At 41.2% G+C, this 24,756-nt stretch overlaps 1 protein-coding gene across 1 annotated transcript in view; it reads right to left on the bottom strand.

Annotated features, from left to right (window-relative positions):
* Nucleotides 1–24,756, bottom strand: part of LOC128636567 (major histocompatibility complex class I-related gene protein-like) — an 86,833-nt gene that overhangs the window by 41,574 nt on the left and 20,503 nt on the right. The gene's annotated exons all lie outside the window — the stretch shown is intronic.

Raw genomic sequence — 24,756 nt, 5'->3', positions numbered from 1 at the left:
ATCAACCACAAACCATCCACAGAAACCACGTTCCAATAAAGGTTCTGGCCTGTAAAATGATTTTTCATGAAAAGTGATGGAACGGCGCCTTCCCAGCAACATATACAATCCAAATTCACCAGCCACACATAACTAGATGTGATAAGTGTAATAAACCACAAATGATCCACAGAAACCACGTTCCAATGCCCGTTCCGGCCTGTAAACCGTTTTTTTCATGAAAAGTGACGGAACGGCACCTTACCAGCAAACCAGATACATCAAATTCACTAGTCACACATAACAATATGTGATAAGTGTAATCAACCACACACCATCCACAGAAACCACATTAAACCAAGTTGCCTCAACTGCTCCTGCTGTAATAATATGTCTAAAGGTTCAATTTTTTACCATCCAACAACAGGAAAGAAATTTAATATTAGGGGTTACCTTTCCTGCTATACTCAATTTGTTATATATTTGATTAAATGCCCTTGTGGGCGTGGCTATGTCGGAGAGACGACAAGAAACATCAAAGACAGAATTATAGAACATAAGAGTAGTATTAGAACAGGTAATAAAAAAGCGCCAGTAGCACATCACTTTATTAAGATGGGACACCTCATCAATGAGTTAAGATTTCAAATTATTGAGAGTGTAGTAAGAGGGGGTGATAGGGAGCAGCTGTTGAAACAGCGCAAGGCTTTCTGGATCTTTAAATTAGGTACTCTTGAACCTAATGGTCTCAATAGAGATTGGGACCTTTCTGTTTTTTTATAAAATTAGGTCTTGATTAAGGTTTTTATTGCATATATCTAATGCATGTTAGATTATTTAGATATCTATTTTTGTAAAAGCTTTTCCAAAACTTAGGAGAATTATGTATATTTGTGCTGGTTATATACCAACTTGGATATATTGTTACCTATAGGGTTAAATAGAAATTTTGCAATAGAGCGCCACCTTGTGGTATCTGTCTATATATAGATTGTAAATCACTTTCGGCTAGATTTAGAGTTTTGTCGGTAACGACCCGCGTAGCTAACGCTGGCTTTTTTCTGGCCGCACCTTTTAAATAACTCTGGTATTGAGAGTTCACAGAATGGCTGCGTTAGGCTCCAAAAAGGGAGCGTACAGGCATATTTAACGCCACTGCAACTCTCGATACCAGAGTTGCTTACGGACGCGGCCAGCTTAAAAAACGTGCTCGTGCACGATATCCCCATAGGAAACAATGGGGCTGTTTGAGCTGAAAAAAAACCTAACACCTGCAAAAAAGCCGAGTTCAGCTCCTAACGCAGCCCCATTGTTTCCTATGGGGAAACACTTCCTACGTCTGCACCTAACACTCTAACATGTACCCCGAGTCTAAACACCCCTAACCTTACACTTATTAACCCCTAATCTTCCGCCCCCGCTATCGCTGACCCCTGCATATTATTTTTAACCCCTAATCTGCCGCTCCGTACACCCCCGCCACCTACATTATCCCTATGTACCCCTAATCTGCTGTCCTAACATCGCCGACCCCTATATTATATTTATTAACCCCTAATCTGCCGCCCACAATGTCGCCTCCACCTAACTACACTTATTAACCCCTAATCTACCGACCGGACCTGAGCGCTACTATAATAAATGTATTAACCCTTAATCCGCCTCACTCCCGCCTCAATAACCCTATAATAAATAGTATTAACCCCTAATCTGCCCTCCCTAACATCGCCGACACCTAACTTCAAACATTAACCCCTAATCTGCCGACTGGAGCTCACCGCTATTCTAATAAATGTATTAACCCCTAAAGCTAAGTCTAACCCTAACACTAACACCCCCCTAAATTAAATATAATTTAAATCTAACGAAATAAATTAACTCTTATTAAATAAATTAATCCTATTTAAAGCTAAATACTTACCTGTAAAATAAACCCTAATATAGCTACAATATAAATTATAATTATATTATAGCTATTTTAGGATTAATATTTATTTTACAGGTAACTTTGTATTTATTTTAACCAGGTACAATAGCTATTAAATAGTTATTAACTATTTAATACCTAAAATAGTTAAAATAATTACAAAATTACCTGTAAAATAAATCCTAACCTAAGTTACAATTAAACCTAACACTACACTATCAATAAATAAATTAAATACAATTCCTACAAATAAATACAATTAAATAAACTAACTAAAGTACAAAAAATAAAAAAATATTTACAAACATTAGAAAAAAATTACAACAATTTTAAACTAATTACACCTACTCTAAGCCCCCTAATAAAATAACAAAGACCCCCAAAATAAAAAAATGCCCTACCCTATTCTAAATTACAAAAGTTCAAAGCTCTTTTACCTTACCAGCCCTGAACAGGGCCCTTTGCGGGGCATGCCCCAAAGAATTCAGCTCTTTTGCATGTAAAAAAAAAACATACAATACCCCCCCCCCAACATTACAACCCACCACCCACATACCCCTAATCTAACCCAAACCCCCCTTAAATAAACCTAACACTAAGCCCCTGAAGATCTTCCTACCTTGTCTTCACCATGCCAGGTATCACCGATCGTTCCAGGCTCCGAAATCTTCATCCAAGCCCAAGCAGGGGCTAGACATCCATCATCCGATGGCTGAAGAAGTCCAGAAGAGGGTCCAAAGTCTTCATCCTATCCGGGAAGAAGAGTAGATCCGGACCGGCAACCATCTTCTTCCAAGCGGCATCTTCTACCTTCATCCGATGAGGACCGGCTCCATCTTGAAGACCTCCATCGCGGATCCATCCTTCTTCTCCGACGACTTCCCGACGAATGACGGTTCCTTTAAGGGACGTCATCCAAGATGGCGTCCCTCGAATTCCGATTGGCTGATAGGATTCTATCAGCCAATCGGAATTAAGGTAGGAAAATTCTGATTGGCTGATGGAATCAGCCAATCAGAATCAAGTTCAATCCGATTGGCTGTTCCGATCAGCCAATAGAATGCAAGCTCAATCTGATTGGCTGATTGAATTTTCCTACCTTAATTCCGATTGGCTGATAGAATCCTATCAGCCAATCGGAATTCGAGGGACGCCATCTTGGATGACGTCCCTTAAAGGAACCGTCATTCGTCGGGAAGTCGTCGGAGAAGAAGGATGGATCCGCGATGGAGGTCTTCAAGATGGAGCCGGTCCTCATCGGATGAAGATAGAAGATGCCGCTTGGAAGAAGATGGTTGCCGGTCCGGATCTACTCTTCTTCCCGGATAGGATGAAGACTTTGGACCCTCTTCTGGACTTCTTCAGCCGTCGGATGATGGATGTCTAGCCCCCGCTTGGGCTTGGATGAAGATTTCGGAGCCTGGAACGATCGGTGATACCTGGCATGGTGAAGACAAGGTAGGAAGATCTTCAGGGGCTTAGTGTTAGGTTTATTTAAGGGGGGTTTGGGTTAGATTAGGGGTATGTGGGTGGTGGGTTGTAATGTTGGGGGGGGTATTGTATGTTTTTTTTTACAGGCAAAAGAGCTGAATTCTTTGGGGCATGCCCCGCAAAGGGCCCTGTTCAGGGCTGGTAAGGTAAAAGAGCTTTGAACTTTTGTAATTTAGAATAGGGTAGGGCATTTTTTTATTTTTGGGGTCTTTGTTATTTTATTAGGGGGCTTAGAGTAGGTGTAATTAGTTTAAAATTGTTGTAATTTTTTTCTAATGTTTGTAAATATTTTTTTATTTTTTGTAACTTAGTTCTTTTTTATTTTTTGTACTTTAGTTAGTTTATTTAATTGTATTTATTTGTAGGAATTGTATTTAATTTATTTATTGATAGTGTAGTGTTAGGTTTAATTGTAACTTAGGTTAGGATTTATTTTACAGGTAATTTTGTAATTATTTTAACTATTTTAGTTATTAAATAGTTCTTAACTATTTAATAGCTATTGTACCTGGTTAAAATAAATACAAAGTTGCCTGTAAAATAAATATAAATCCTAAAATAGCTATAATATAATTATAATTTATATTGTAGCTATATTAGGGTTTATTTTACAGGTAAGTATTTAGCTTTAAATAGGAATAATTTATTTAATAAGAGTTAATTTATTTCGTTTTTAGGGGGGTGTTAGTGTTAGGGTTAGACTTAGCTTTAGGGGTTAATCCATTTATTACAGTAGCGAGATTAGGTCGGCAGATTAGGGGTTAATAATTGAAGTTAGGTGTCGGCGATGTTAGGGAGGGCAGATTAGGGGTTAAAACTATTTATTATAGGGTTTTTGAGGCGGGAGTGAGGCGGATTAGGGGTTAATAACTTTATTATAGTAGCGGTGCGGTCCGCTCGGCAGATTAGGGGTTAATAAGTGAAGGCAGGTGGAGGCGACGTTGAGGGCGGCAGATTAGGGGTTAATAAATATAATATAGGGGTCGGCGGTGTTAGGGGCAGCAGATTAGGGGTACATAGCTATAATGTAGGTGGCGGCGCTTTGCGGTCGGCAGATTAGGGGTTAATTATTGTAGGTAGCTGGCGGCGACGTTGTGGGGGGCAGGTTAGGGGTTAATAAATATAATATAGGGGTCGGCGGTGTTAGGGGCAGCAGATTAGGGGTACATAAGTATAACGTAGGTGGCGGTCGGCAGATTAGGGGTTAAAAAAATTTAATCGAGTGGCGGCGATGTGGGAGGGACCTCGGTTTAGGGGTACATAGGTAGTTTATGGGTGTTAGTGTACTTTAGAGTACAGTAGTTAAGAGCTTTATGAACCGGCGTTAGCCCAGAAAGCTCTTAACTACTGACTTTTTTCTGCGGCTGGAGTTTTGTCGTTAGATTTCTAACGCTCACTTCAGCCACGACTCTAAATACCGGAGTTAGGAAGATTCCATTGAAAAGATAGGATACGCAATTGACGTAAGGGGATCTTCGGTATGGAAAAGTCGCGGCTGAAAAGTGAGCGTTAGACCCTTTCCTGACTGACTCCAAATACCGGCGGTAGCCTAAAACCAGCGTTAGGAGCCTCTAACGCTGGTTTTCACGGCTACCGCCAAACTCTAAATCTAGGCCTTTGTTTGTATGCATGATTAAGGAAACTTGTTCCGAAACGTCGCTGCTACCTCTTGTGTAAAGTTTTTTAATAAACTTATCTTTGCTGCCACTCACCTTGGAGTTTTTTTGTATGCTGTTGGAGCCCTGAGTGTAGCTCCTGAGTGAACCTGCATGTTCCTGGCCGCTGCTGTGTTGGACTAATTCTGTTTGTTTATATTGGTTATGTAAGTATCCAGAACAGAATACTGGTTTATTTAGAAATAAGAAAAATGTATTATTTTGTTAGAGTTCACAATATAGACATTTACTGACTCCACTTACTTGAAACTGTCCTGTATATACATATTCCAATTCCAGAGAGAGCAACAACAGCAAGGATAGTAATGACGATTACAATGACGAGAATACTGGTCCTGTTAGGTTCTGTTCATATGAAATGAGACAAGTAGGGAGACAAAAACATATGATAAGTGCATTAAAAGATGCTATTCATATAGCTAAGGAGGATTCATATCTATTGCAGTCAACTTGATGATGTGTACAAAGTCTATATGGATTTTCACAAGGATTTCACACTCACTGAATCATTAAAACTTTATGGAAAAAGTTCTCAGGTGTTTGTGTTTTCTCATGTATGGAGAATACATTACTAGTACATATCTCTTAACTGTCCCATAAACCACAGGAATGTCAAAGTGTGGACATTTATGAAAGAACTTACCTGATAAATTCATTTCTTTCATATTGGCAAGAGTCCATGAGCTAGTGACATATGGGATATACAATCCTACCAGGAGGGGCAAAGTTTCCCAAACCTCAAAATGCCTATAAATACACCCCTCACCACACCCACAATTCAGTTTAACGAATAGCCAAGCAGTGGGGTGATAAAGAAAGGAGTAGAAAGCATCAACAAAGGAAATTTGGAAATAATTGTGCTTTATACAAAAAAATCATAACCACCATAAAAAGGGTGGGCCTCTTGGACTCTTGCCAATATGAAAGAAATGAATCAGGTAAATTCTTACATAAATTATGTTTTCTTTCATGTAATTGGCAAGAGTTCATGAGCTAGTGACATATGGGATAGCAATACCCAAGATGTGGAACTCCATGCAAGAGTCACTAGAGAGGGAGGGAATAAAATAAAAACAGCCATAATCTGCTGAAAAAAATTAATCCACAACCCAAAAATATAACGCCTAGATTTAGAGTTTGGCGTTAGCCGTCAAAACCAGCGTTAGGGGCTCCTAACGCTGGTTTTGGGCTACCGCTGGTATTTAGAGTCGTGTAGGTAAAGGTCTAACGCTCGCTTTGAAGCCGCGACTTTTCCATACCGCAGATCCCCTTACGTCAATTGCGTATCCTATCTTTTCAATGGGATCTTTCTAACGCTGGTATTTAGAGTCGTGGCTGAAGTGAGCGTTAGAAATCTAACGACAAAACTCCAGCTGCAGCAAAAAGCCAGGAGTTAAGAGCTTTCTGGGCTAACGCCGGTTCATAAAGCTCTTAACTACTGTGCTCTAAAGTACACTAACACCCATAAACTACCTATGTACCCCTAAACCGAGGTCCCCCCACATCGCCGCCACTCTATTAAAATGTTTTAACCCCTAATCTGCCGACCGCACACCGCCGCCACCTACGTTATCCCTATGTACCCCTAATCTGCTGCCCCTAACATCGCCGACCCCTATATTATATTTATTAACCCCTAATCTGCCACCCCAAACGTCACCGCCACCTACCTACACTTATTAACCCCTAATCCGCCTAACTCCCGTCTCACTAACCCTATAATAAATAGTATTAACCCCTAATCTGCCCTCCCTAACATCACCGACACCTAACTTCAAGTATTAACCCCTAATCTGCCGACCGGACCTCGCCAACACTATAATAAATGTATTAACCCTTAAAGCTAAGTCTAACCCTAACACTAACACCCCCCTAAGTTAAATATAATTTAAATCTAACGAAATAAATGAACTCTTATTGAATAAATTATTCCTATTTAAAGCTAAATATTACCTGTAAAATAAATCCTAATATAGCTACAATATAAATTATAATTATATTGTAGTTATTTTAGGATTAATATTTATTTTACAGGCAACTTTGTATTTATGTTAACCAGGTACAATAGCTATTAAATAGTTAATAACTATTTAATAGCTACCTAGTTAAAATAATTACAAAATTACCTGTAAAATAAATCCTAACCTAAGTTACAATTAAACCTAACACTACACTATCAATAAATTAATTAAAATACCTACAATTATCTACAATTAAACCTAACACTACACTATCAATAAATTAATTAAATTCAATACCTACAAATAAATACAATTAAATAAACTAACTAAAGTACAAAAAATAAAAAAATATTTACAAACATTATAAAAATATTACAATTTTAAGCTAATTACACCTACTCTAAGCCCCCTAATAAAATAACAAAGCCCCCCAAAATAAAAAAATGCCCTACCCTATTCTAAAATACAAATAGAAAAGCTCTTTTACCTTACCAGCCCTTAAAAGGGCCTTTTGCGGGGCATGCCCCAAAGAATTCAGCTCTTTTGCCTGTAAAAAAAACAAACAATACCCCCCCCCCCCAACATTACAACCCACCACCCACATACCCCTAATCTAAACCAAACCCCCCTTAAATAAACCTAACACTAAGCCCCTGAAGATCTCCCTACCTTATCTTCACCACGCCGGGTATCACCGATCGGTCCAGGCTCCGAAGTCTTCATCCCAGCCCAAGCGGGGGCTGAAGACGTCAATCCTCCGGCTGAAGAGGTCCATCATCGGGCAGAAGTCTTCATCCTATCCGGGCAGAAGAGGAGATACGGACCGGTAGACATCTTCATCCAAGCGGCATCTTCTATCTTCTTCCATCCGACGACGAGCGGCTCCATCTTAAAGACCTCCGGCGCGGATCCATCCTCTTCTTCCGACGTCCTAACACAGAATGAAGGTTCCTTTAAGGGACGTCATCCAAGATGGCGTCCCTCGAATTCCGCCAATCGGAATTAAGGTAGGAAAATTCTGATTGGCTGATGGAATCAGCCAATCAGATTCAAGTTCAATCCGATTGGCTGATCCAATCAGCCAATCAGATTGAGCTTGCATTCTATTGGCTGTTCCAATCAGCCAATAGAATGCAAGCTCAAGACTTAGCTTTAGGGGTTAATACATTTATTATAGTGTTGGCGAGGTCCGGTCAGCAGATTAGGGGTTAATAATTGTAGGTAGGTGGAGGCGACGTTGGGGGTGGCAGATTAGGGGTTAATAAATATAATATAGGGGTTGGCGGTGTTAGGGGCAGCAGATTAGGGGTACATAGGGATAATGTAGGTTGCGGCGGTGTACGGAGCGGCAGATTAGGGGTTAAAAAAATATGCAGGTGTCAGCGATAGAGGGGGCGGCAGATTAGAGGTTAATAAGTGTTTAGGGGTGTTTAGACTCGGGGTTCATGTTAGGGTGTTAGGTGCAGACTTAGAAACTGTTTCCCCATAGGAAACAATGGGGCTGCGTTAGGAGCTGAACGCTGCTTTTTTGCAGGTGTTAGGTTTTTTTTCAGCTCAAACTGCCCCATTGTTTCCTATGGGGATATCATGCACGAGCACGTTTTTGAAGCTGGCCGCGTCCGTAAGCACCGCTGGTATTGAGAGTTGCAGTGGCGGTAAATATGCCTGTACGCTCCCTTTTTGGAGCCTAACGCAGCCCTTCTGTGAACTCTAAATACCAGCGGTATTTAAAAGGTGCGGGGGAAAAAAGCCAGCGTTAGCTACGCGGGTCGTTACCGACAAAACTCTAAATCTAGCCGTAAGTTTATTTCATTTGAAAGAAAAAAAACTTAAAACAAAAGCAGAAGAATCAAACTGAAACAGCTGCCTGAAGAACTTTTCTACCAAAAACTGCTTCCGAAGAAGCAAATACATCAAAACGGTAGAATTTAGTAAATGTATGCAAAGAGGACCAAGTTGCCACTTTGCAAATCTGATTAACTGAAGCTTCATTCTTAAAAGCCCACGAAGTGGAGACTGATCTAGTAGAATGAGCTGTAATTCTCTGAGGCAGGGCCTGACCCGACTCAAAATAAGCTTGATGAATCAAAAGTTTCAACCAAGAAACCAAGGAAATAGCAGAAGCCTTCTGACCTTTCCTAGGACCAGAAAATAAAACAAATAGACTGGAAGTCTTCCTGAAATCTTTAGTAGCTTCCACATAATATTTCAAAGCTCTTACCACATCCAAAGAATGTAAGGAACTTTCCAAAGAATTCTTAGGATTAGGATACAAGGAAGGGACAACAATTTCTCTACTAATGTTGTTAGAATTCACAACCTTAGGTAAAAATAAAAAAGAAGTCCGCAAAACTGCCTTATCCTGATGAAAAAATCAGAAAAGGAGACTCACAAGAAAGAGCAGATAACTCAGAAACTCTTCTAGCAGAAGAGATGGCCAAAAGGAACAACACTTTCCAAGAAAGTAGTTTAATGTCCAAAAAATGCATAGGTTCAAATGGAAGAACCTGTAAAGCCGTCAGAACCAAAATAAGACTCCAAGGAGGAGAAATTGATTAAATAACAGGCTTAAACCTGTACAAAACAGAGTATATCAGGAAGTATAGCAACCTTTCTGTGAAATAAAACAGAAAGAGCTGAGATTTGTCCTTTCAAGGAACTTGCAGACAAACCCTTATCCAAACCATCCTGAAGAAACTGTAAAATTCTAGGAATTCTAAAAGAATGCCAGGAGATTTTATGAGAAGAACACCATGAAATGTAAGTCTTCCAAACTCTATAATAAATCTTTCTAGAAACAGATTTACGAGCTTGTAACATAGTATTAATCTCTGAGTCAAAGAAACCTCTATGACTTAGTACTAAGCGTTCAATTTCCATACCTTCAAATTTAATGATTTGAGATCCTGATGGAAAAACGGACCTTGAGATAGTAGGTCTGGCCAAACGGAAGTGGCCAAGGCAGGCAACTGGACATCCGAACCAGATCCGCATACCAAAACCTGTGTGGCCAAGCTGGAGCCACCAGCAACACAAATGATTGTTCCATGATGATTTTAGAGATCACTCTTGGAAGGAGAACTAGAGGCGGGAAAATGTAAGCAGGATGATAACACCAAAGAAGTGTCAGCGCATCCACTGCTTCCGCCTGAACATCCCTGAACCTGGACAGGTATCTGGGAAGTCTCTTGTTTAGATGAGAGGCCATGAGATCTATCTCTGGAAGACCCCACAACTGAACAATCTGAGAAAACACATCTGGATGGAGAGACCACTCCCCTGGATGTAAAGTCTGGCGGCTGAGAAAATCCACCTCCCAATTGTCTACACATGGGATATGCACCGCAGAGATAAGACAAGAGCTGTATTCCACCCAAACAAGTATCCAAGATACTTCTTTCATAGCTTGGGGACTGTGAGTCCCACCCTGATGATTGACATATGCCACTGTTGTGATATTGTCTGTCTGAAAACAAATGAATGGCTCTCTCTTTAGCAGAGGCCAAAACTGAAGAGCTCTGAGAATTGCAGTTCTAAAATATTTATTGGTAATCTCACCTCTTGAGATTTCCAAACCCCTTGTGCTGTCAGAGATCCCCAAACAGCTCCCCAACCTGAAAGACTCGCATCTGTTGTGATCACAGTCCAGGTTGGCCGAACAAAAGAAGCTCCTTGAACTAAACAATGGTGATCTATCCACCATGTCAGAGAGTGTCATACATTGATTCAGCATACAAAGCTGTAGAGGTCTCATGTGAAAACGAGCAAAGGGGATCGTGTCCGATGCTGCAGTCATGAGACCTAAAACTTCCATGCACATAGCCACTGAAGGGAATGACTGAGACTGAAGGTGCCAGCATGCAGCAACCAATTTTAAACATCTCTTGTCTGTTAGAGACAGAGTCATGGCCACTGAATCTATCTGGAAGCCTAAAAAGGTGACCCTTGTCTGAGGAATCAATAAACTTTTGGTAAAATTGATCCTTCAACCATGTTTCCAAAGAAATACTAGTTGATTGGTGTGAGATTCTGCAGTACGCAAAGACTGAGCTAGTACCAAGATATCATCCAAATAAGGAAACACCGCAATACCCTGTTCTCTGATTACAGAGAGTAGGTCACCCAGAACCTTTGAAAAGATTCTTGGGGCTGTTGCTAGGCCAAATGGAAGAACAACATATTGGTAATGCTTGTTTAGAAAAGAGAATCTCTGGAACTGATAATGTTCTGGATGAATCGGAATATGAAGGTCTGCATCCTGCAAGTTTATTGTGGACATATAATGTCCTCGCTGAACAAAAGGCAGAGTAGTCCTTATAGTCACCATCTTGAAAGTTGGTACTCTTACATAACGATTCAAAATTTTCAGATCCAGAACTGGTCTGAATAAATTTTCCTTCTTTGGTTCCATGAATAGATTTGAATAAAACCCCAAACCTTGTTCCTGAGGAGAAACTGGCATGATTACCCCTGAAGACTCCAGGTGAAACACACTTCAGGAAAGCCTGAGCTTACTGGATTTACTGGGATACGTGAGAGAAAAAAAAATCTTCTCACAGGAGGTCTTATTCTGAATCCTATTCAATACCCTTGAGAGACAATGCTCTGAATCCATTGATTTTGGACAAATTTTATCCAAATATCCTTGAAAAACCTTAATCTGCCCCCTACCAGCTGAGCTGGAATGAGGGCCGCATCTTCATGCGGACTTAGGGGCTGACTTTGGTTTCCTAAATGGCTTGGATTTATTCCAATTTGAGGAAGGCTTCCAATTGGAAGCAGACTCCTTGGGGGGAGGATTGAGTTTTTGTTCCTTATTCTGATGAAAGGAACGAAAAAGGTTAGAAGCCTTAGATTTACCCTTAGGTTTTTAATCCTGAGGCAGAAAAACTCCCTTCCCCCAGTGACAGTTGAAATAATAGAATCCAACTGAGAACCAAATAAATTATTACCTTGGAAAGAAAGAGATAGTAATCTAGATTTAGATGTCATATCAGCATTCCAAGATTTAAACCACAAAGCTCTTCTAGCTAAAAAAGCTAAAGACATGGATCTAACATCAATTTTGATAATATCAAAAATTGCATCACAAATAAAATGATTAGCATATTGCAATAGGCGAATAATGCTAGATAAGTCAGAATCCAATTCCTGTTGCGCTAAATTCTCCAACCAGAAAGTTGATGCAGCCGCAACATTAGCCAAAGAAATTACAGGTCTGAAAAGATTACCTGAATATAAATAGGCCTTCCTTAGATAAGATTCAAGCTTCCTATCTAAAGGATCCTTAAAGGAAGTACTATCTTCCATAGGAATAGTGGTACGTTTAGCAAGAGTAGAAATAGCCCCATCAACTTGGGGATTTTTTCCCAAAACTCTATAGATTTTGCTGGTAAAGGATACAATTTTTTAAACCTTGAAGAAGGAATAAAAGATGTACCTGGCTTATTCCATTCCCTAGAAATCATATCAGAAATAGCCTCAGGAATAGGAAAAACCCCTGGAGAATCCAAAGGAGGTTTAAAAACAGCATTTAAACGTTTATTAGACTGAACGTCAATAGGACTGGTTACCTCAATATCCAAAATAATAAACACTTCTTTTAATAAAGAATGCATATACTCTATTTTAAAAAAATAAGTACATTTGTCAGTGTCAATGTCTGAGGAAGGATCTTCTGTATCAGATAGATCCTCATCAGAAGAGGATAAATTATGTTGTTGGTCATTTAAAATTCCATCAACTAAATGAGAAGTTTAAAAAGACCTTTTACATTTATTAGAAGGTGGAAATGCAGACAAAGCCTTCAAAAATAGAATCAGAAACAAATTCTTTAAAATTTACAGGTATATCATGCACATTAGAAGTTGAAGGAACTACAACTGGCAATGTACTATTACTGATGGATACACTAACTGCATGTAAAAGTTTATCATGACAACTATTACAAATGACATTCGGTGAAATAATCTCAACAATTTTACAACAAATGCACTTAGCTTTTGGTAGGACCGATGTCAGGCAGCAATGTTCCAGCAGAAACTTCTGAGGCAGGATCAGATAGAGACATCTTGCAAAATGTAAGAGAAAAAGCAACATATAAAGCAAAATTATCTATTTCCTTATATGACAGTTTCAGGAATGGGAAAAAAGCAAATAGCATAGACCTCTGATAGAGAAAAAAAAAATCAAGAGGCAAATATCAATGGGGTATTGAAATAATGAAAAAATAATCGGAAATGACACACTCTCGTCACTAGTGACGCAACCGTGTGAAAGGTCTCAGCGTCAAGAATGACGCCGGAAATGACGAAGTTGCGTCATAGACGTATTTTTCCGCGCAAAAATGACGCAATCAAGTTTAGCATTTGACGCACCCGCGGGCCTAATGCCGCCCGCAATTTGCAAGAAGTAGTCAATTGATAAAAGACTAAACCCCAGGTAAGAAAAAAATTTCTTTAAAAGATGTTTATATTACCCAAATATGAAACTGACAGTCTGCAGAAGAAAATACATGAACCTGACTCATGGCAAATATAAGTACAATACATATATTTAGAACTTTATATAAATGCATAAAGTGCCAAACCATAGCTGAGGTGTCTTAAGTAATAAAAAACATACTTACCAAAAGACACCCATCCACATATAGCAGATAGCCAAACCAGTACAGAAACAGTTATCAGTAGAGGTAATGGTAAATTGAGAGTATTTCGTCGATCTGAAAAGGGAGGTAGGAGATGAATCTCTACGACCGATAACAGAGAACCCATGAAATAGACCCCAGTTAGAGAAATCATCGTATTCAATAGGTGATACTCCCTTCACGTCCCTCTGACATTCGCTGTACTCTGAGAGGAATCGGGCTTCAACAATGCTGAGAAGCGCATATCAACGTAGAAATCTTAGCACAAACTTACTTCACCACCTCCATAGGAGGCAAAGTTTGTAAAACTGAATTGTGGGTGTGGTGAGGGGTGTATTTTTTAGGCATTTTGAGGTTTGGGAAACTTTGCCCCTCCTGGTAGGATTGTATATCCCATATGTCACTAGCTCATGGACTCTTGCCAATTACATGAAAGAAATATATATATTATAATAGGCTTTAATTATTTTTTACCAATCACCTAGTCTTTAGCCTTCATTGACCCATCATCATATATTGATTTAGAATTTGGAAATTTTGAGGTAAATAATAAAGGCCTTGATCACAATCTAGCGACTGAGGCCTTTTTGACTATAGTTCTGGCCAAAAAGGCCACTTTTTCGGCTGCTTTCCGCGAATGTGTTATTGGATCCTCACTAAAAGTCCTATTTTTATTAATAAACCAAAAAGTTCTTGGTGTTTACAATCCATTTTCAACACCTTTTAACATAGCTTTGACTTTTTTCAATTCAACACCTCAAGGATCTAGATAAAGCGTATTCTGGACATCTTTACAACTATTTCACGGCTATTGAGAATCAGTCTATTATCTTGCACATGTGCATAACACTCTGAAATTACCACAGGAGACATTGTAAAGATCTACTAATAGTATTAAATCACCTTTTTAATGGGATTTATAAAGCTCAACTGGAGCTTACTTGTAAGTATATTAGATTTGAATAGGTTGAACTTGACGGACTTCAGTCTTTTTTCAATCTCATTTCATATGTATTGATTTATTAAAAGGGACAGTTTACTAAAATTTTCTCCCCTTTAATTTGTTCCCAATGATCCACTTTACCTGCTGGAGTGTATTTATTGTTTACAAGTATTTCCATTACCCTTATTTTGGCTTTTGAAATAGTGTATTTAGCCTGTGGTATCCTCACCCATCCTGACAGTTTTTGGCCTCAAGGCCAAGCTGTGTAAATACAGCCAGTAGAAGGAATTACACCCCCAGTTGGGTATAGAAGAGATAATGTAATAAAATGTTAATTTTCCGTTGTTCTCTCCAAGTATTGGTGATTGGTTTATGGACAGATATAAGATAAAGAAGAATGCATATGTACACAATGTGATAAAGTAGTGAGATCTGATTATACCTACAAGCTCAACCCATTTTATTAGGTTGTTGCTTCAAAACACAAATAAACCTTAAAAAGCAAATCTCATAAATGTTATACTCTGCAGCTGGTAAAAAACAAAGTAATTGGAAAAACATTAAGGGAAAATTATTTTTTAGTATACTGTCCCTTTAAAGCTCTCTGTATCATTATTATATATATACTATAGGCTGTATACAATGTACGGGGCATTCATTTACATATGTAGATATGTTGAGTACATGATATCCTGTACAGGGGATCTGCAGGAAAAGTCACAGGACCCCGATATCTACAAATTGTGTGTTTTTAATTTTTATTGTAAGATTTAATTCTAAGTCACACTCGCACTGTTGGGTCTGTTACTAGCAGTATTGGAGTCATCATAACCGACCTTTAAAACAATCATGAATTTCAGAAGAACCTATTGTAATCTGTTTCTATCTGCACCACGGCTAAATCATCTGAATAACAATTTTGTATTGGCATGACGGGCAGACTGGCACCATTTTTAATCACTATTTGTGCTCTTTTAAACTTTATCAAGTATTTGTTTTACAATATTTATTTCTACCCTTTTCTTTTTGTCGTGTTTTTAAAACAAAATGATGACTATCGTTTTTTTGGAAAATAATATCTTCTTATACTGGATATTAAAAAATCTGAAACTGTAAAGTGTGAACCAGTTCCCTTGCAACATTGTATCTGCCTAGGAGACCTTCAAAACAGATTGCTCCTTCATGATGGGGTTTTATAGGAAGCTCACCTCCATACAGACTATGTACAAACATGGTCACGACTGTATTTAAAATGGCTCGTGATAATAGAAGTAAATTGGAAACTTTTTAAAAAGTGTACGTTCTGTCTGAATCACAAAATAACATTTTTGGGTTTCATATCCCTTTAAGAGGTGTGAATAGACTATTATATCAGTCAGCTTTGGGTGACCTCCCAGTTGGTACTTTACACATGCAAAGGCCTTTTTAAGAGCTCTCTTAGTTAAATAGCTATTGGAGGCTATGGGCTTTAAACACACACACACTATGGCCTCTAGTTATCAAGCCGTCAACCTCAAATACGCTGGAATTCCGCAGCGTATTTGTGGCGAGGCTGATTCGCCTAAGTTATCAAGCCCTACACACCGGCAAAAGTAGAATTTTGTGACGTAAGCTACGATCCGCCAGACTCAGATAGATTCTTACGTCACTCCAGATGTTCCGAACGCAAGTTCGGCACAATCTGACTACTTTTGGAAGTTATCAAATGACTACCAGGTACGCTCGGCACTTTTCCGGCCCAGCGTACCTGGTTTTCAATCCGCCGCCGCCGAATCAATGGGAGTCTGACAATAGCGAAAGCTCATATTCGCTGCTGCCCGACATCCCATTGATTCCTATTGGAGCTGTTTACACCTAACACCCTAACATGTACCCCGAGTTTAAACACCCCTAATCTGCCCCCCCTACACCGCCGCCACCTATATTAAACATGTTAACCCCTAAACCGCCGCTCCCGGAGCCCACCGCCACTCTAATAAACTTATTAACCCATAAACCGCTGCTCCCGGAGCCCACCGCCACCTACATAATACCTATTAACCCCTATCCTGCCGATCCCGTACCCCGCCGCAACTAAATAAATTGTTTAACCCCTAAACCGCCGCTCCCGGACCCCGCCGCCACCTATATTAAACTTATTAACCCCTAATCTGCCCCCCCTACACCGTCGCCACCTATAATACATTTATTAACCCCTATCTTGCCCCCCATACCGCCGCCATCTATATTAAACTACTTAACCCCTAAACCTAAGTCTAACACTAACCCTAACATGCCCTAACTTAAATATTATTTTAATAAATCTAAATAAAAATTACTCTTATTAACTAAATTAATCCTATTTAAAACTAAATACTTACCTATAAAATAAACCCTAATATAGCTACAATATTACTAATAATTATATTGTAGCTATCTTAGGATTTATTTTTATTTTACAGGCAAATTTCTATTTATTTTAACTAGGTACAATAGCTATTAAATAGTTATTAACTATTTAATAGCTACCTAGATAAAATAAAGACACATTTACCTGTAAAATAAAAACTAACCTAAGTTACAATTACACCTAACACTACACTATCATTAAATAAATTATTCCTATTTAAAACTAAATATTTACCTGTAAAATAAACCCTAAGATAGCTACAAAGCTTAGTCCAATACAAATATAGGAGGATGATCTTCCCTATAATTATCACCTTACGCGTTTCGAAGGGGTTAATATAGTTAAATTCCCTTCTTCATCAGAGGTCCTCTGATGAAGAAGGGAATTGAACTATATTAACCCCGCGTAAGGGGTTTGTATTGGACTAAGCTTTGTCTCTGCATGACTGGAGCTCCTGGTATTAACTGGGATATCTTTGTTATTACGAACTGCTGCTGGACTTTGCTAGTCATATTTATGTGCTGACTTCATGCCTCATTAGTTGAGGATTTTAAATGTGAGTGGAACTTAGTGTGTTTTTTATTGTATCCTTATTAAAAAAAGTTTTACACTATGTACCTTTTTCTGGTTTTTCCTGCAAAATTGGTTACCGGAATTGAAAGTTTCCATCCACTAAGAGAGCACAAGAACCAAGGGTGTGTGCTTGATTTCTACATGAGCAAATAGTGACAAGACCTTGCAATCTCCAGAGATCCACGACCAGCTTGATCCATACTACAGGAGGTGCCTAGCCCATCAGTAATATTGCTACATTCTTACCTCATATGATTGAGGAGACTGGAAGTAAGTGCAAATCCAAAAGGGGAGAAATTGATGAAGATTATTTTTCTGACCTCACTTTTATCAACTTTTGGGACTGTGTATTTTACCACATATTTTTAACTGATTTTTAACTTATTTATATATTTTTCTTATATTACTATAATTGGTATGACTGATCGCAGACTTATACCTTTCATGATAAAATATCTTTATTGATTTAGATTAGTATATACTAGCTGTTCAACCTGAGCTATCCTGCATTCTTTGATTTTCATATATATATATATATATATATATATATATATATATATATATATATATATATTTAGTGTTTTTAAACCCTTCCGCTTTACGTTAGGTCTTCACTCACGCTGACTAGTGATGTCGAACAGTTCGCCAGAGAACAGTTCCCGGCGAACATAGCTTGTTCGCAGCGGCGGGCGAACATAAGCGATGTTCGATCCGCCCCCTATTCTTCATCATTGCCTAAACTTTGACCCTGTATCTCAAGTCAGCAGGCACATTCCAGCCAATCAGCAGCAGACCCTCCCTCCCAGACCCTTACACCTCATGGACAGCAGCCATTTTAGATTCATTCTGAAGCTGCATTGCTAGTGAGAGGAGGGACAGTGTAGCTGCTGCTAATTTAATAGGGAAATTGATAGCTAGGCTAGTGTATTCAGTGTCCACTACAGTGCTGAAGGACTCATCTGATCTCTGCTGTAAGGACAACACCCCAAAAAGCCCTTTTTAGGGCTAGAACATTTTTTTTTCTTTGTAATCTAATTGCATTTGCCTGCCTGTCAGCGTGTGTCAGGCTCACAGCATATACTGTGCCTACTTGCTCACTGCCACCACTCATATCTGGTGTAACAGTAGTGTAAATTTAAAAAAAACAAAAAACTTTTAAATCAGTCTGCTAGTGTAATCTAATTTCAGTTGCCAGGCCAGCATCCTGTGTGTCAGGCTCACAGAATATACTGTGCCTGCTTGCTCAGTGCCACCACCAGTCATATCTGGTGTAACAGTAGTGTAAATTTAAAAAAAAAAAAAACTTTTACATCAGTCTGCTAGTGTAATCTAATTGCAGTTGCCAGGCCAGCCTGCCACTGCCAGCGTGTGTGTCAGGCTCACAGCGTATACTGTGCCCACTTGCCCAGTGCCACCACTCATTATCTTTTTTAATAGTAGTGTAAGGGTACATTTAAAAATAAAAAAACTATTTTGACTGTGAAACATCAGTCTGCTTCTTTGTGTCAGGCTCACAGCGTGTACTGTGCCCACTTGTCCAGTGCCACCACTCATATTATCTTGTTTAATAGTAGTGTCAGTGTACATTTAAAAAAAAAAAAAAACTATATTGACTGTGAAACATAAGTCTGCTTTTTTGTGTCAGGCTCACAGCGTATACTGTGCCCACTTGTCCAGTGCCACCACTCACATTATCTTGTTTAATAGTAGTGTAAGTGTACATTTTAAAAATAAAAAAACTATTTTGACTGTGAAACATCAGTCTGTTTTTTGTGTCAGGCTCACAGCGTATACTGTGCCCACTCACAGTAGCTTGCACGCATAGTAGCACTAATTGAAAAAAAAATGACAGGCAGAGGCAGGCCAACCCGCAGGGGCCATCGTGGTCGTGGTGCTGTGATTCCCTTTGGCCATAGAATAATGCCCAGTGTTAGGCCACGTACCATGAACACGAAAAGTTCTGATGAAATAGTTGACTTTATAACACAGGACACAATCTTCTACAGCTTCCGCTCGTAACCTTGACGCACCATCCTCCTCCAGCTTAGCTTCGGGCACCTCTCAACTTACCACTCGCCTGCCTGCCGCCACCACTGGCACTAGCACCACAGCCGCCTCACTTGATCTGTCAGAGGAGTTATGTACACCTCAGTGTGAAGAAATGAGTGATGCGCAACCATCATTGACAGAGGATGTAGATAACTGTGATATGTCTCAGTCAGGCAGCATTACAGACATGGACGACGCACGGTGTGATGATGATGATGATGATGATGATGATGATGTACCCACCGCTGCTTCCGTTGTTGAGTTGTCAGATACAAGTGAAGGGGTTGATGATGACGATGCGTCCGTGGATGTCACGTGGGCGCCCGGTAGAAGAGAAGAAGAACAGGGGGAAAGTTCAGATGGGGAGACAGAGAGGAGCAGGAGGAGGAGACGAGTTGGAAGCAGGAGGAGGTCGTCGCAAGGAGCTAGTGGCACAGTCAGACAGCATGCATTGGCACCCGGGGTCAGCCAGACAGCACGCCAATCAACGCATGCTGTTGCCACCACCAGAATGCAGTCATCGCAGAGCTCAGCAGTGTGGCATTTTTTTTATGTGTCTGCTTCTGACAACAGCAATGCCATTTGCAACCTGTGCCAAAAGAAACTGAGTCGTGGAAAGTCCAACACCCACCTAGGTACAACTGCTTTGCGAAGGCACATGATCTCACATCACAAACGCCTATAGGATGAACACATGAGGACAAGCAGCACACAAACTCAAAGCCGCCATCCTCCTCCTGGTCCAGCATCTTCAGCCACATCAACCACTGCTGTGCTCCTTGCCCCCTCTCAACCATCCGCCAATCCGTCTCTCTTCCAGAGCAGTTCCTACTCATCTGCCCACAGTCAGGTGTCTGTCAAGGACATGTTTGAGCGTAAGAAGCCAATGTCACCAAGTCACCCCCTTGCCGGGCATCTGACAGCTGGCTTGTCTGAACTCTTAGCCCGCCAGCTTTTACCATACAAGCTGGTGGAGTCTGAGGCGTTCAAAAAATTTGTAGCTATTGGGACACCACAGTGGAAGGTACCCGGCCGAAATTTCTTTGCACAAAAGGCAATCCTGTACTCGATTGTGCGAAAGGAAGTAATGGCATGTCTGACACACAGTGTTGGGGCAAGGGTCCATCTGACCACTGATAGCTGGTCAGCAAAGCATGGTCAGGGCAGGTATAAAACCTACACTGCGCATTGGGTAAACCTGCTGATGGCTGCCAAGCATGGAATGCCTGGCTCTGCAGAGGAGTTGGTGACACCGCCACGACTTGCAGGCAGGCCTGCTGCCACCTCCTCTACTCCTCCTACCCCATCCTCTTCCATAACCTCCTCGGCTGAGTCCTCTTCTGCTGCTGCGTCTTGCTCCACATCAACGGCACCCCCCCAGCTCCCCAGGTACTATTCCACATCCCGGATACGGCAGTGTCACGCCGTCTTGGGGTTGACTTGCCTGAAAGCCGAGAGTCACACCGCACCAGCACTCCTGTCCGCCCTGAACGCACAGGTGGAACAGTGGCTGACTCCGCACCAACTGGAGATTAGCAAAGTGGTTTCTGACAACGGAAGTAATTTGGTGGCGGCATTGAAATTGGGCAAGTTGACACATGTGCCATGCATGGCACATGTGTGTAATCTGATTGTACAACGCTTTGTGCATAAGTACCCAGGCTTACAGGACGTCCTGAAGCAGGCCAGGAAGGTGTGTGGCCATTTCAGGTGTTCCTACACGGCCATGGCGCACTTGTCAGATATCCAGCAGCGAAACAACCTGCCAGTGAGGCGCTTGATTTGCGACAGCCTGACACGTTGGAATTCAACACTCCTAATGTTCGGCCGCCTGCTCCAACAAGAAAAAGCTGTTAACGAGTATTTGTATGACCGGGGTGCTAGGACAGCCTCTGGGGAGCTGGGATTTTTTTTGCCACGTTACTGGACGTTCATGCGCAATGCCTGTAGGCTCATGCGTCCTTTTGAGGAGGTGACAAACCTAGTCAGTCGCACCGAAGGCACCATCAGTGACATCATACCATTTGTTTTCTTCCTGGAGCGTGCCCTGCGAAGAGTGCTGGATCAGGCCGTAGATGAGCGTGAAGAGGAAGAGTTGTGGTCACCATCACCACCAGAAACAGCCTTATCAGCATCGCTTGCTGGACCAGCAGCAATGCAGGAAGAGGATTGTGAGAAAGAGTCAGAGGAGGAATGTGGTTTTGAGGAGGAGGAGGAAGACCAAGCACAACAGGCATCCCAGGGTGCTCGTTGTTGTCACCTATCTGGTACCCGTGGTGTTGTACGTGGCTGGGGGGAAGAAGATACCTCCAATGAGATTAGTGAGGACGAGGAATGGGACATGAGTAGCTTGGCATTCAACCTTGTGCAAATGGGGTCTTTCATGCTGTCGTGCCTGTTGAGGGACACTCGTATAAAAAAGCTGAAGGAGAACGAACTGTACTGGGTGTCCACGCTACTAGACCCCCGGTATAAGCATAAAGTGACTGAAATGTTACTGAATTCCCGCAAGTCGGAATGGATGGCGCAGTTCAAAAATATATTAAAAAGTATGCTTTACACAGCATATAAGGGTGATGTCACAGCACAACGGGAATCTAACAGGGGAAGAGGTGAAAGTAATACTCCTCCCACGACCATGCCGGCAAGGACAGGACGCTTTCCAGACGTGTTGTTGATGGAGGACATGCGGACCTTTTTAACTCCTATGCATCGCCACAGCCCTTCGGGATCCAGCCTCAGAGAACGACTCAACCGACAGGTAGCAGACTACCTCGCCTTAACTGCAGATCTCGACACTCTGAGGAGCGATGAACCCCTTGACTACTGGGTGTGCAGGCTTGACCTGTGGCCTGAGCTATCCCAATTTGCAATCGAACTTCTGGCCTGCCCCGCTTCAAGTGTCCTGTCAGAAAGGACCTTCAGTGCAGCAGGAGGTATTGTCACTGAGAAGAGAAGTCGTCTAGGTCAAAAAAGTCTTGATTACCTCACCTTTATTAAAATGAATGAGGGATGGATCCCGAAGGGACTGACATTGGGCGATACATTCGAGTAAAAAAGGCCTGATGAGATGAGCTGCCTTGGGCTAAAAATGGTCCACACGCTGCTGTATTTTATCTTCGAATGCCGGATGACTTGCGTGACTTATCCGCCAACAACTAGGGTTCAAGCCTCAATGTTTTAGGGCACTTTTTAACTGTCAAACAAACATCAATTTTTCTGGCCGCTGCTACAGCAGCGGCTGCAACAATACCTAATTTTTCAGGCATGTGTACATGCCTAATTTTTCTGGCCTCTGGTGCTGCACTGTGGCTTCAAAACCCAAACCAAAAAAAAAGGCACATAACAGGGATTAAACTGCTAAGAATAGTACTACTTAGCACACCACTCATATCTGGTGACACAGTAGATTGCACGTGCAGTGCCCCAAATTTGAAGTAGGAGGACCGACCAAGCATCTTTTTCCATCTCCCGGTTCCTAAAATCCATGCCATATACACGTCCCCTGATAGGGGACGTAACAGGGATTAAACTGATTAGAATACTACTAGTTAACACACCAATCCTATCTGGTGGCACAGTAGATTGCACGCGGTGCTCTGACAAAATGCAGAAGGACATTTGGCAGAGGGACATTTGGCCGACAGGCAGAAAGCTAAAGAATGGGCCGAAATTGGAAGAGGGCAGATACACAGAGTGCTCTGTTCTAATCAGAGCCTCGGGCGCCACAACTGCCTCTGGGAACCTTACCATGGGTCCCAGACCGCCCGTCTTGTAATTCTCTGTCTGGGAAATTATCTATCTATCAAATCTATCTATTTATCTATCAAATCTATCTATTTTATCTATCATCATATGTATCTATTGCATCTATTGATCTATCTATCTAATCTATGTATCTATCTATCTCGTGGCCGGACCGACCAAGCATCTTTTTCCATCTCCAGGTTCCTAAAATCATCTCCGGGTTCCTGAAATCGATGCCATATACACGTCCCCTGATAGGGCACGTAACAGGGATTAAACTGATAAGAATAGTACTAGTTAACACACCACTCCTATCTTGTGGCACATTAGATTGCACGTGCAGTGCCTCAAATTGGAACTTGGAAGTAGGAGGACCGACCAAGCATCTCATCTCTGTGTGATTCCTGTTCTTGTAGGACAGTTAATGGGTCAGTCATGTTGCACAGCTCCTCAATGTGACAAATCTTCCTGGTTAGCTCATCGTTCTCTTTTTCCCAGCTGCTGGATCAGATCAGAGATTGTGAGTAAAACCTGCTCCTGCTGCCGGGTGATCTCACTCAGGACTCGCTTCTCTAGGTCTTCCAGCTGTTTCCTGATGTCTCTAATCAGGGCAGTGAGTCTCTCTGTTACACCAGCTGCTTTCTCTTGCACCCCTCTCCTGTGCTTCTTCAGAATCTGGACTCTTTTCTCAGTCTCCTCTCTCTTTGTAGTCAGTTTCTGCAGAACATTTCTCAGTTTGTTTTTCTTCTTCTCAGAAGCCTCATTCAGCAGCTTGACCTGGTGCCCCCTGTGCTCTCCGGCCAGGGAGCAGGACACACAGATACAGGCAGCATCCTCAGTGCAGTAATATAATAGGAGCATCTTGTGGGTGGAGCATTTTCTGTTACCCCAGGAAGTGATTGCACACGCAGTGACATCAGTGAGGACAAAGAACGGGACATGGCTAGCTTGGTATCCAACCTTGTGCAAATGGGGAGTTTGCGGTTGTGCAAATGGACTGTTTGCGGTTGTTTGCGGTGCGTTACACGGGGAGTTTGGTCTGTCACTGTGAAGCGGGGGTAACCCTTACACTACCTGAACGATACAACATCATACCTGATGTTTTAAAGCACGTTATTCCAAACAATTTAGGAATTTTAGGCGATTTATGCCCTTTATGGATTAAAAACAGACTCTGCATCAACTATGTAATTTTCCATGGGAGTTTTGCCATGGATCCCCCTCCGGCATGCCACAGTCCAGGTGTTAGTCCCCTTGAAATAACTTTTCCATCACTTTTGTGGCCAGAAAGAGTCCCTGTGGGTTTTAAAATTCGCCTGCCTATTGAAGTCTATGGCGGTTCGCACGTTCGCAAACTTTTGTGGAAGTTTGCGTT

Source organism: Bombina bombina, chromosome 7 (assembly GCF_027579735.1).
Source record: "Bombina bombina isolate aBomBom1 chromosome 7, aBomBom1.pri, whole genome shotgun sequence".
NCBI lineage: Eukaryota > Metazoa > Chordata > Amphibia > Anura > Bombinatoridae > Bombina > Bombina bombina.
This window is presented reverse-complemented; position numbering and strand designations above follow the sequence as displayed.